This window comes from Nipponia nippon, unplaced genomic scaffold (assembly GCF_047370975.1).
Source record: "Nipponia nippon isolate SJK-2023a ecotype South Korea unplaced genomic scaffold, ASM4737097v1 scaffold_43, whole genome shotgun sequence".
In the NCBI taxonomy this organism is placed as follows: domain Eukaryota; kingdom Metazoa; phylum Chordata; class Aves; order Pelecaniformes; family Threskiornithidae; genus Nipponia; species Nipponia nippon.
The window spans coordinates 563,582-575,697 of record NW_028262362.1 but is presented as its reverse complement, the minus strand read 5'-3'; the positions used below and the strand labels follow the sequence as shown (position 1 = coordinate 575,697).

At 58.9% G+C, this 12,116-nt stretch overlaps 1 protein-coding gene across 1 annotated transcript in view; it reads right to left on the bottom strand.

The window, feature by feature from the left end:
• Positions 1-570: 570 nt before the first annotated feature.
• The window catches only part of BUD13 (BUD13 spliceosome associated protein), a 122,520-nt gene continuing 110,974 nt past the window's right edge, over positions 571-12,116 (bottom strand). The window contains exons 15-16 of the mRNA XM_087778437.1: positions 1,492-1,608; positions 571-1,252 (exon numbers count right to left, since the gene is read on the bottom strand). The gene's annotated coding sequence lies outside the window, so the exon portion shown is untranslated. The remainder of the gene's footprint in view (positions 1,253-1,491; positions 1,609-12,116) is intronic.

Sequence of the window (12,116 nt, the reverse complement as noted above, 5' to 3'; positions counted from 1 at the left end):
GGCGTCCCACGGGTGAGCCGAGGACCCCGCAGCGAGCGCGGGGCCGGGAGGAGCGGGGTCCGCGCCCTGGAGGGCCCGGGCCCCAGCGGCCTGCGGGGAGCGGCAGCAGCGTGAGCAGGCGGCCGCTTTTCCAGCAGTCCCGGAAACTCTCCGTTGCAAGTCAACTTGAAGGGCTTATTTTCACCCTGAGAAAAGTCCTGCTTCTTTTTTTGTTTTTTAAGATAGCTTTAAATAAAAAGGCTCACCTGCTGGCATCGGTCCCTGGAGAACGTCGCAGGGCAAACAAACTGGCTTCAGCAGAGATCCGAGGCAGGAGTCAACCCGCTCCCCAAAGAAAGAAAATCCCCCCTCCTCCCGCCCCCAGCTCCCCACTTCGCCCTCTGAGGGAGGTTTTCTCGGTGGTAACGCGACTTTTTGGGTTGAGCCGTCGGCCCGGCAGAGCACGTGCTTTTGGCCCGTCAAAGGAGGGACCAGTCCTGAATGTTTAATGGAAAAGAAATGAGTGTTTTTTTCTTTAAAGATTTACCGTGTATAAATGTATGAGAGTATTAAAGGCAACAATTAACTTTATTGGAAACTTTATATTCTCCAGCCTCATTAGAACTGCCAACAAGATCTATTATTAGTATTACTATGCAGATAATGTAATAAAAAGGGTATTTAAAGTGGATAGTTCTGCACTGAAATAAAATAGCTTTTCTTCCGCCTTCTTTCTGCCTCTCTCCCTTTTGCCCTACGTCGCGTCGTGTCGCAGACCTGGGCCGAGACCCGAGTCTTTTTTTAACCTGGTATCCCACGCTGCCCGCCAGCTCGCCGACCCCTGCGGGGACAGGCGCTGCCACAGGGAGCCTCCAGTCTCGCTCCGGTCCTGCCGGTGGTTGAAGATCCGTCGGTCTGCCCGGCCCTGGCCGCGCTGGCGAGGGGGCTGGTGAGCGGCGAGGGAGGGCCAGCCTGCCCCGGGGGAGGAGGAGGAGGAGGGTGCTGAGGCTGCCGGGCTCGGCAGACAGCGTGCTGCATGGACGGCCTCCTTCCCATGCACGGGACCAGTTCAGGTCCTGAAATGAGTCGGGTTCCTTTAAGTAATCCCACGAACTCATTAAAACAGCAAGGACGGAACAAAGGACTGGTGCGTTTTTGCCAAAGACGACCCTGGTAACCCAGAAATATTGTCCGCGGGCTGCTGGAACTGGAATAACGTAGGCTGAGAAAGCGTTCGGTGGTGTTTGCCTTCCTGCAGCAAAACCGTGAACATCTGAGGGAAAAAGACACGTTTCATCAGCCTCTTTGTTTAATGAACCCCCCTGTCTTCTGCAGGGAAAAGCGTCAATGGAAAAACGCCTCCCGCCCTGCCGCGGCTTCAGAGCAGCAGCGAGACTCTGCCGGGAGGGAACGCTGTTCTGCCCAGGCTGCTCCGCAGCGTTAAACGGCAGAGAGGCAAGCTGGCCTCTCTTAACGATGCCTAATTTTTTTCCCGTTTTGTAAGACACTTACGTTTCTCACCCATGACCTGCTGTTCTTGCAGGGCTTCCAATTTCAGTGGTGTCATCCCAAAGCTTCCTTTCACCGAACCCCTTCAGAGCAACAGGTAGCAGCAGGAGAAAAGGCAGCCTTTAAAGAACAAAGAAACAGAAAGGTTTCCTTTTGCGACACAAATGGCAGGACTCCGTCTCCTCTCGCTGCGGTTGTGCTTTGAGCGATAATTTCAAAAACGAAGCCAAAGCTCAAAGCAGAAGTCGGCGGAGACTCCAGCTCGCCCCTGCCCCACAGCGGCGCGGTGGGAAGGCGAGGGGAGGCCGGCAGCTTTTGCTGGCAAAGCCCCGGGGAGCAGCAAGCGCCCGGCTCAGCGCCCGGCCGGGGCACCCAAAGAGACCGGCGGGGCTGGCTGGAAACGAGAGCGCCGCCGCCGAAAGCCGTAAGCCGCTGGCGAACAGCGATCTTTCAGCTGGCGTCGGTCCCCGAGGCGCCGCTGCTCGGAGTGAGAGGTGTTCGGGGACCTGGGACGTGGACTCTATCATCATAAAGAAGAATCTGTTTAATTTGTGGGTTTAAATTTTAAATAACTGTTGGAGCAGAGCTGCTCTCAGCTCTAGACCCAGCGCTCAGCTGCGCTATTCACATTCTGCTTCTGCAAGAGTCCCCAGGGGGGATTCAAATGCCATTTAAATGAGCTCGCTTCTCCTTCCTTTCTTAATATTTCTCCAGCGCAGGGCAGGGGCGGGACAGCTCTGCCTCGGGCCCCGGCTTCCACTCGTCCCCACGCTGCCCTGGGATGCACGTGGCACCGTTCAGCCCTGCGGGACGGGAGCGAGGGTACACCCCGGGGGCTCCGGGATGGCGTAACGCGGGGCAGCGGCTTCTGCTCCGGCAGACCCGGGGTGAGCATTTCGGGCCAGGGGGTCTCCCTCTGCCCCCTCGCTCAGAGCTGAGGCTGGACGCAGCGGTGACGGTCGCCGTCCCCGTCGCGGCTGCTCCTCCGCGCTTTCCCCGGAGCGGCCCCAGCTCCCCGCCTCGCGTGCCTGGGCCCTTTCCGTCACGTTTATTACGCCCTGCAGTCCAATTAACAGAGAGGAGCCAAAGGACCCGAAAGCAATGATTGTAATAAATAATCGCTTGGCGACCGCGGAGTTAGTATTCCACCAGGGTCTCCTCCTGGCCTCCAGCAGAAGCGGCAGAGAGAGAAGGGAAGAGAAACGAAGCCTTGCAGCGTGACGTGCGGAGGACCGCCTGGAGAAGAGTAGCCCTCCTCCAAAGGCTCCCTGCCCTTTCCCGCTTCACCTCCTCCCCAAAAAAACTTCAGAGCAATCGCAACAATTTTTTTTGCAGCTCTTCGATGTGGCGTCCAGGGTCGGGGACTTCGGGACCCTCAGGAAACTGTGAAATGCTGTAAAAGTCAACACGTGCCAACTCCTCTCTTCCAAAGCGATTGTCGCGGGGGAATGTGACCACCGCATCTTGGACCGCCGCAGCTCTCCGCATCTCGTGCCAGCCTGGAGCTCCCGGCATGTTGAGGTCCTGGTCACACGCCCGCGGAAACGTCCGCAGCTCAGGAGGATAAGGAGTGTGCGGAGGCATGGGGCTCGCTGCCCATCTTCGTCCTGCCTCCTCCTCCCGCTCCGAGGGAAGGTGGCAGAGGACGGTCCAGGCGCTTTGCTACACCCCCACGCGTCCCGCTTCACCGCGGAGCTCCGGCTGGCTTCCCACGCGCCGCCGCGGTGCCGGGAGCGCCCCGCGCTCCCCGCGAGGTTCAGAGGCTGCGACGGGATGCTGCGCGCAGCCCCGTGCAATTATCTGTGGAGAGCTCGGCTGCGCTGATAATTTGTTAGCTCCGCACATATCGCTACTAATTATAAATCTCAGCTGAGATTTGCATTTTTATGAAATGCTTGTGCCAGAAATCTTTATTAAAAACCTGTACGTACTAATTCAATCTAATCTTGGTCATTTCAGGTTCCGTAAGAAAGCGTTTTCATAAAGCTACAAAGCCAACATCTATAACTTTTCAGTTTCACCAGAGAGCATACCTCCACGTTAAGTCGTACATTTATCTTCTGAGCCGGCGCTTATAGCGAGAGCTAGTGAAGCGAGAGGGCTCCACGGGCCAATGCCGGACGCAGCGGGCCCACCCGCGTCCCGGGGATGCTCGGCCACGGCCGTGCCCACCGAGCTTTGCAGGGGGACGGGCAGGGGAGCTGGTTCCGGTGTGGTTGGCGGTACCGAGGCGTGAGACGGAGGCAGGAAAGCCGGGGTTCGGGTGTCCCCCCAGCCCAGGCTCCAAGCCGCAGCCGCTGCTCCTTCTCCGAGCTGCGCGAGTCACGTCCCGCGCTTTGCTCTTCGGCTGTTTTTTGTTTAATCCACGACTACGCCCCGGATCAGACGCAGAAACACGGCGCGCGAGGCCCGGGCATCTCGTGCCGATGACTTTCTTCCCCTTGGTGGGGACTCTTTTCAGTGGGCCTTTCCCAGCTGAGGCTCAAAGCCGGTAATTTCATCGGCAATTTGTGTCTCATTTGAAATGCCTTTGTCTGGAGTCCGGGGAAAAAAAGATTAACTTTTCCTCCCTGAAATGTGGCTGCCGGATGCGAGGGAACAGAGCCGGCAAATAAGCAAAGCAAAGTTAAGCTTTCTGTACAGAGCTGGAGGCTTAACGGGGCAGATTACAACAGCAGGTGATGAACAGCCCTAGCCTCTGCTGTGTAGGCTCTGAAAAATCCTGTTAAACCGCAAAGGCAGTTTAGCTACAGCTCCCCGTTTCAGAAATGATTGAGCTGAAATCCCAGGGACTGACAGCCCCCCAGGACCGGCAGCGATCTTGCCGAGGGCCAGGAGGAGCCTGGGGAGGGCCGAGCCGCGCCGAGGGACGCGCGTGGGCCTGGACCCCGTCCTCGTCCCCCGGCCCCTGCGGGGAGCCGCTCCCACGCCTCACACCTTTTCGGCGGTGATTAAGGAAGAGCAGATCCGGCAGGATGAAAGCGCGATGGGGAACAGAGCAGGCTAAGGAATGACACAGGCGAGCAACTGAAACACAGGAGAAGAGCGTCTTGGGGCAAGCTCGAGGAAAGATCAAGAGCTTTACTTATCGCCTTCAATAATTTATTAAGTGCCCATCTTCAAAGGCGCTGGTGACAAGTAGAAAAACAAAACCAGAGCGGTATCAGGGCCGGGGGCAGAGGGAGCAAGAGGGCGGCAGGCAGAGCAGCGCGGACGCGGGAGACCCTGCCTTTGAAGCCCTCCTTCGGATCCAGCTTCCTCAGCAGCCGCCCAATCTGCCAGCGAAGGCAACAGATGCCAGTGAAGTTTCTGGCCGTTAGCTGCTAATAAGAAACTAATTAGCTAATTAGCTAATTTTGGATCCTTTGGACTGGATTCTGTCTGGGTCTGCAGATCCGGGCCGCTTTCAGCCCGCCTGGCTCTGGCTGAAGGCAGTGCCGCGACCTCCACCGACTTTCGGGGCGGGAGGCAGCCTTTGCTCCGTCCCGCGGGCAGAACCCTCGGTGGCAAGCGGCTCGGCCGCTGCAGCCCGCGTCGGTCCCGGGAGGCTGGCACCCGTGCAGGTGCCCCCCGTACCCAGGACACAGACCTCGGGGGGCGGGCGGTCTCGGTGCGGCACCCACCACCCCGGCCACGGCACGCGATGGCCGCCAGGGCGACAGCCGACGCCGCTCGACCAGAAAACTCTCGCCGTCGCATCCTTGGACCCGTTTTCCCTCTCTCGTGAAGCGGTGGGCTTTTCCAGCGGAGCAGCCCCCACGCTGCCGGGGCAGAGGGGATCGGGCAGCTGCCGGGACGTGGGGCAGGCTGCAGCCCGTGCGGCTCCGGAGGCGTGGGATCACCGGATCAGCTTTAGAGAAGCGGCCAAAGTCTTTCTGCTTTGGCCCCCGCGAGGTTTGTCCTTCACTAGGAATTAGAGACAAGTTTCCAGTGCTTTCCTCCGCCATCTGCCCGGGCTTTAGTTGAAATGCAACATTTTACTCCGGCAATCAGTAGGTAATCTTGTCAGCATTACTTAGAGAAGCTGGGCCCGTCCTGCCCATCTGATGCTCTGTGCAGCAGAGGGAAAATCACGGCTCCCTCTTGAAAGGAGGGGAGAAATTAAGGTTGACTTTGGCACGGGAAAACAGGCAATCCAGAGATGACAACGTGCCACAGGAGCTTAAAATAAGCATCAGCTAATTCAAACAAAAACAAATCTGCATTGAAAACAGACTCTTCCCCAGACCACATCCCCACTTTAAAGCGCCTTTGAATTCTCCCTGGCGCATTTAGAACATGCTCTCCCTTCACAGCCTCTCGCTCGCTTTGTTTTGCTGTTTGGGAGCAGGCAAATGAGGGCTGAAGTTTGAAATGCTGTTTTCTTATTAGCGCGCGTGCGAATACTAATAAACAGCTCTGCACGCTGCCCTGGCTCCTGGCGCTTTGTGCTCTGCCCCGGCACCCCTCCCGCAGGCGGGTGGGCAGGCGAGCAGGGGAAGGGCAAACGGGCATTAAAAAAATGTCTTTCCACGTTCTGGCTTTTTTTTTTCCTAACGGGAGAAAAAACCAGCTTAGCTTAGGGCCACGACCTGGGCTGCGAGTCCAGCAGCTTCAGCTCCTTCCCTGCCCCATCCCACCGCTCCCAAGGGGAGGGGCTGCTGGAAAAGCAGCTTCCCACACCAGCAGCAAAGAAAAACAACGCAGAACATCAGGAGGTCATCCTCGGGCAGCAGCTGATGTACTTGAAAACCGCCCCGCCTCATCTCTAAACGGATATATTTGGGCTCACTGGCGGTTCGGTCCTTAAGGACTGCCGTTTAGGAGCCGGTGTTGCCGTTTGCCAGGCTCGGAAGGAGCGGAGATCAGCGCAAGCTGCCCGGCTCCCGGTGCCGCGGCTTGAGAGAGGGACCAGACTTCAGGGCGCGCGAAGGGCCCGGCCCCACGTGCTGCCGCGTCTGCGCGCACCGGCCGGCCCGCTCCTCTTGGCTCTGCACGCAGAGAGACTGATTCGGCTAGCGAAAAGAAGAGCGGGGAAAAAAGGAGGAGAAGAGCTCCCTGCCAGCTCCCCGTGAGGCTGGCCGGCGTCTCCTGCAGCGTGCCTGCCCCTCCAGGAGCCACCGAAAGCTCCCCTGCGTGCCACGCGAGAGCCGCATCGATAACGAACAAATCTTGCAGAAGGGAGTGGAAGAGGCTGTCGGATGTGCAGGCAGCGCAGGCGCTGCCGAATTGATGGCGGTGGAGGCTGAATGGCTGCCTCTAATGAACGAATTGCTCTCTACGTGCCGCTCTCCTGCGGGGCGATGGACGAGACTCCCGAACGGGCCCTGGGCGCTCAGGTCCTGACCCGTAACCTCGCATCCCAGCGCCGGTGCCCGCGCTGCCCACCCCCAGTACGGGGGCACGGGGGCCCGCGGCAGCAGGAAAGGCGGCAGAGAGGTCTTCAGCCGAAGCCCGGCGCCGCGCCGGGTGCCCGGGCAACGAAGGCGGTCCTGGCCCCGCGGGCACTGCCCACTGGCTGCAAGGGAGGCTGAGGGCTTCTCCTTGCTAGCTGCCGGTTTCGTGGCAGATTATGAATTGTTTGATATGGAATTTCAAATGATCGCTTAAGTAGCTAATTAGCTCGTAGCAACTTCGAGCAACCTGGGTGTAGTGTGTATTTAAGTGTTTAATGCCTTTTTTTTCCTCTCTTCCTTTCTAATTGGCATTTAATTAAAAGAATAAATAAAAGAAAGAAAAGCAGCTTTGCCGGGGCTGCTTGAGTTTAAATATTAAACAGTTTGCCTCTCCTGGAGACGCGCTGCCGTTTGGGCTCCCGCAGCAGAGGCGAGGCAGAGGGGATGGGCGCGGGCGCTGCCCGGCCGCAGGAGCAGGCGACGCGCTGGCAGGCCGTGCCGGGACCCTGCCGGCACGGCGGCTGCGGCACAGCCGACGGCACGCGGAAGGGCTGCCTTCTGTCACGGGGCCGGTGCCTTCCTCTCACCTCGTATCCTCCTTCCTCAGCACGTTTTCCAGCGGAGATCAGGACTTGGCAAGGCTCCCCTTGGCTTCCCCCTGCAAAAGCAGCCGCCGAGACCCCTGGGGAGCCCGAGAGGGGATGCCCTGGAAGGAAACGTCCGTTAGCGAAGCACTCGATAACTTCTGCTTTCTGATTTATTGCGTTCCCTAATGTCTGAAAATGGCCTAGCGCTCTGGCTTCCTCTCTCGGCGAGGGCAGGGGCGCTGGCTGGCCGGCCAGATGAAGTTATAACAGCTTCGAGGGAGCTCTGGTGTCTCTACCGCCGCTCTGACAAGGACGAGGCAGTCCGGAGGAGCTCCGGAACAAAGCGGTGGTTTCAAAGCCCGTCTCTCCGGAGGCGTAATTGCAAAAGGGGAAGGAGGAGCCCCGCTCCCCACCTGCTGCCTTCCCCAGGAGAGGGCCGGGCTGTGTCCGGGGCCGTCCCCGTTCCCCCAGCATCTCCCACCCCAGCAGGTAAGACCACGTCCCCCGGCCTTGGGGCGGCCGGGCAACACCTCTTGAAACACCGATGCACGAGGAGATTAAAACTCCCCGCTGCCTTCGGCACAGTGGATGACCAACCGCTCGGAAAAGCTGATGTCCAGAAGCTTCGCTTTCCCCGTCTTCATTAGACCTTGGGCAGACTGGATGCAAAACACGCAAAAGTGCACGCCTGTGAGTACCAAGCGTATTAACAGGTTAAGGAAAACCTAAAGTAACATTTGAAAGCTGAAAGATGAAAGTAGATCACAGGGCAAAGATCAAACAATCTTGAACCACTTCTAAGCCTTTTAGTGCTGGGGATTATTAGCATTTGAAAGTGAAGAGCGTTAGTGAAAGAAGAGGATGGGGGGCGCGGGAAGGAATTTCTGTTGCGCGGATAAAAAGCGAAGGAAGTGACAACGGAGGAGGAAGAATGAAAATTATCCGGCTTGTTAAGCGCCGCGCAGGAAGGCTGTGTACGTGCAAGCGCGTGCACGCCAACGGGGAACCACCGGCTTATTTTTAGATGGCGGGCACGCGCCTCGGGCTGCGTCTCCGCTGGGATGCTTCCCGGGAGCCTTCCAAGTGTGCAGCGGGCCCCTCCGCACCAGCACGGGGAGGGAAACCTCCGAAGGGAGCAGCAGAGCCGAGGGCCGGGACAGCTGCGGTCGGGTGCCCACCGCTCAGCGTTGCCTGGCACAGAGGCAGGTCTTTGAAAAAGACATTTAACTGTAAAATTCGCTAACGCACTTTATTTCCTATGGAAAGCTCCGGGAGGAGCCTCCGGTTTGTATCCCCGTGCAAAACCGGTGTGGTGTTCGGCAAACCTGTAACGGGCAGGAGCAGGGAAAGTCCAGCAGCCCCTCACACGGCGGGGAGAGGGGAGCCCAGCAAAGCCAGGCAGAAAGCAAACAGCCAGAAGGCAGTGGCTACGCTAAGGCAATATTGACGTCCGCTAACAAAGATGTTCAAGGTGAGAATGTACGTATTTACAGCTTTCCTCTGCAGCAAGAGCTTCCCCAGCTGGCCAGTTACCCTCCCTGGCGCCGCGGCTGGGGCGGGAAGCACGTCGAGGTGGGGGACAGCCAGCATTGAGCCGGCTGCGTGCCCTGGGGGGCAAGGGCTCAGCAACCCCCGGGCGCCCGGAGGGACGCGCCTCGTCACGTAAAATGGGGCCCTTGGGAAGAGCCCACAGCCGGCCGCCGTTCCCCCTTCCCTCGCCCCACCCCGGGAGCTGCTGCCCAGGGCAGGAGGCACGCCGCGGTGGGATGCTGGCAGAGGTGCTCTCGCGCATCCGCAGGCGCTGGCTCTCTGCGCCCCCGTGTCCGCACGCCACATTTCAGAGGCGCAGAACCACCTTCTCCCTGCTGCTAACCCACGATGCCGAGACGCGCATCGCGAGGAAGGCTTACGGAACTGGCAACCAACAGAGACAACTCGTTTGGCACGCGCAGCCGGAGCCAGCCCGCTCCAGCGTGGGTAACGAAGGAGCTTTTGTGCCACGGTCTCTTCACGCAGCGCAACTGCCTTTTGGCCTCTTTTGGCTCAATGCGGTACGACTCCAGAGCGGAAGAAGGCTGAAGTTAGTTCACGCTGGTTTAACTTACACCAGCCAGCACAGATTCCACTGACATATTTAGACTTAGCTGTGCACGTGGCCACGCGGTGCCCGCGCTCACCCCGGCAGCTCTGCACGTGTGCGGAGCCCAGGAACGGAGCGGGGCGCAGGGAGACGGGGGCTCCCCCGGCTCGGGCACCGGGCAGGGGTGACCGGGATGCGGAGGCTCCCAGTCTTCCCCAAAGCAGGTTTCTCTCTGCACGCAGGTGCTGGCACAACAACAGCCAGGAGGAAGACGAGGCTGGGAGGCAAGGGCCCTCGCCCCCTGCCCTGACTTAACAGCTTCTTGGCATGTAACCTGCAACGTCTTTATTCCCCTTCTGCTGATTTACGCACAGCAGTAATTGCACGCGACTAGGCCTAACGGAGCGCGCAGATATCTGGCTCACACGGCTTCCGAATGCGGCCTTTTCTCTCTGTTTAAGGGTTGCCAAAAACTCTCTTAACGTAAGCGTTGTGGGAGTCCGTTAATTAACGTTTGCAAAAGCTTCCTGTGATATCGTCCTACGTGTTTTCGTTTTGTTACCTGGGTACCAGGGTGAAAGCTGCCGCGGTGAATACGATATTTGCCGATCCCCAAAGAGGAGGTGTGCGGCTGCCCTAGGAGGAGTTTCGCCCGGGGAGGAGGGCGGCGCGGCAGCCTGCCCTTCGGCAACCGCATCCCTTGGGCAGCGCCCGGGGAGGGGGGACCGGGGCAGGGGCCTCTGCGGGGGCCGGGAACCCCAGCGTCTCGGGCGCTCATCGGCGCGGCTGCGATTTCAAGTTGCGAATTAGGAGAGAGGAGAGGAGGAGAAAGCGAATGCCATATCTATTATATGCAGCCTTGGCTGTAATAAACAGTGAAGCTGACTCTGTTCCCAGAGGGACTTGCTAATATAGGAGATTGATTCACTGCAGTGTAACCCCCCAAGGGCTTTACACACAACTCTGACTAAACTTCCTCTAAAATCAATCCAGCCTTTTCACCACTTTTGACAGGGTGTTCTAATACTAATCTACTCCCCTTGTCAGTCCGCTCCACCAACAAAGGCTCTAATGATCTTTAACCAGGCACAAGAAATACTACACGGGTAGGTGGAGGATTCCTGGATCCTTCCCGAAGAAAAAAATTCCAGCCTTTGCACAGCTGAAGGACTCGCGTTGCTGCCGAAAATAATAATATCGCAATTATTGTTATTAATAATGGCAAGGAAGACGCGAATAGCTTGCAAAGCAAGGACTTGCCCCGGTGAGATGCCGGGGAGGAAAAGGTGCAGGGCACGGCAGTGCCAGGGCCCAGCGGAGTGAAAGACAGTGCCTGGGAGGCAAGGCAGCCTGACGAGCACCCTCCTCGCCATCCCGCTGCGCTTAGCCTCGGGCGACCGGGGGAACAGCACCTTGGAAAAAATGTAAAGCGCCTGGCCCCTCTGATCAAGCCTGGCACAGATGATTCCCTTTCTCCTGCACCGTTTCCCCGGCTCTGCCTCTGACTCACAGCGAACTCATCCTCCCTGACAGTTAGACAGGCAGGAGCCCACCTCGCCTCCTTCACGCCGTCATTAGGCAAGTCCATAGGCGCGTGGGGCAGGCTGAGAACACCCGGCAGCTCGGAGACGCTCCTGCTGCAAGAGGGGCTGAGCACCCCTCTGCCCGCGCCGCCGGCTGGCGCGCGCCTCGGGACCCAGCCCTGAACGCGCCCCTCCGTCGGCTCCGCGCGCGGCTTCGCGTACTGCCAGTTTTCCGCCCCCCCAAATCGATTCTCCCCGCCTGCCTCGGCCGTGGCAAGGTGCGACCCCGCGGGGAGGCGGCTGCCAGACCTCATTCAGAGGTGTCGACTGGGCTCGTTTTGGTGCTAGATGTGTCTTAAAGACAAATTAGAGACTGTGGCTAGATTTTTTAAAGCAGAAATAGGTGTTTTCTCACGTGCTGGCTCTTCCCTCGCGCGGTCGCAGGCAGCAGTGCTGCACGGCGGTGCCCTGCGTGCCCGCAGCACCCACGGAGCGTCCCTCGGCTTAAACAAAAGCATCGCTTTGGCTGCAGGCCAGGGCGGGGCTGATTTCAGCCCCGGTCAGTATTTCTTTGTTGGCTTTGCAAGAAGCAGTTCGCCGAGAGAGGAGCCACGTGCGGCGGCATGCTCGGGCGCTGCGGTAACTGTGCATTTTTTATTGAGCAACCAAGTTAACGGGCATGTACGACGCATGCAACTTGGCAGCACGCTCGCCGCTGCCACCTCCGAGGAGGAGGCGGCTGCCTGGGGCTGGAGGGAATTACTCAGCCGCTCCCGCCCTGCTCTGTGTCTTTGCTCATGTTTTGGTGACTGTGCTCCCACCAGGGCTTGGCTGCCGGGTGCCTCCGGCTCCGCTGACTCAGCCCCAATGCTGGGGACATCAGAGGTGTCCGCTCCTTCCCCGCACGCTCCGGCAAGGCGGACATTCGGCCTTGCAGGGCTTGTGCCACCGGCCGGTCCCTGGGACAGGAGGCAGGGAAAGCCAGCTCGCCGTGCCAGCCTCGCTGTCTAGAAGCCATCTACAAAGCTTGGGAGGGACAGGCTGCTCGGAGCCGGGTTCCCGC